The sequence below is a fragment of the Pleurodeles waltl genome, chromosome 3_1 (assembly GCF_031143425.1).
Source record: "Pleurodeles waltl isolate 20211129_DDA chromosome 3_1, aPleWal1.hap1.20221129, whole genome shotgun sequence".
Taxonomy (NCBI): domain Eukaryota; kingdom Metazoa; phylum Chordata; class Amphibia; order Caudata; family Salamandridae; genus Pleurodeles; species Pleurodeles waltl.
The window spans coordinates 1,009,098,331-1,009,099,331 of record NC_090440.1 but is presented as its reverse complement, the minus strand read 5'-3'; positions in this window follow the sequence as shown (position 1 = coordinate 1,009,099,331).

Genomic DNA, 1,001 nt, shown 5'->3' with positions numbered 1-1,001 from the left:
ACTGTGGCTTTGCACTCCCCAGGATAAAGCAGTGGGCAAACCACCAACTGTAGAGACTTGAGAGACTGTGGCTTTGCACTCCCCAGGATTGTACAGTGGGCAACCCACCCACTGTAGAGACTTGAGAGACTGTGGCTTTGCACTCCCCAGGATGGAACAGTGGGCATGTGGCCCCCTTGTGGATTTGGCGTCGTGCACTCAACCGGCTGAGGTGCCCCCCCTTTCCCTTCCCCCTGAGGTGCCTGTTTTCTTGCTATCTGATGCCCCTGCAGTGTTCTGTCCGTCATGTTCGGGGATTGAGTGTGGGCCTCGCCCATACTGTGTGGGCCCAGTGTTCCACAGACTTCAATGGAGCACTACCTGGACTACTATTCTTGGTGTATATTTTGTTTATAGTGTATATATTTTTTTTTGCATACTGTATTTTAATATATTACAATGGTTACACTCATTTTCTTTGGTCTTTGCATTCTTCTGGGGTGGTTGGGGGGTGTAACTGTAATGTATCATGATGTATTGGTGTGTGTGTTGTAGTGGGTGAGGGTGGGGGTGGGGGCGTTGCGTGTTGCATGTGTGTATCCCTGTTTTTTCCCTCCCCTGTGTCGTAGGTGCAGTACTCACCGTGGTCTTCGCCGCCTGCGTTCGTGCTCCTGGTAGAGGAGCTAGAAGATAAGGGCTGGCAGGATCTGCAGCTCTGGTTCCATGGCGTCCTGGTTCCTTGTGGGGTGTGTAGAGGTGAGCGTTTTCCCTTCAAAGTCCTGTTTCCACCGTGTTTTGGTTCACGGTGAATCCGCCCCGGAAAAGGTGGCAGATTGGTAGGTTGTGATACTGTGGGCGGTACATTGTCCTCCGCCTGTCTGTTGGCGGTGACAGCCAAGCTGTTTGTTTGTACCGCCGTGGCGGTCGGAGTGTTAAAGTGGCTGTCTTTGTTGGCGGTTTCCGCCACGGTCGTGATTCAATTTTTTTGCCGGCGGCCTGTTGCCGGTTTTACCGCCGCTTTA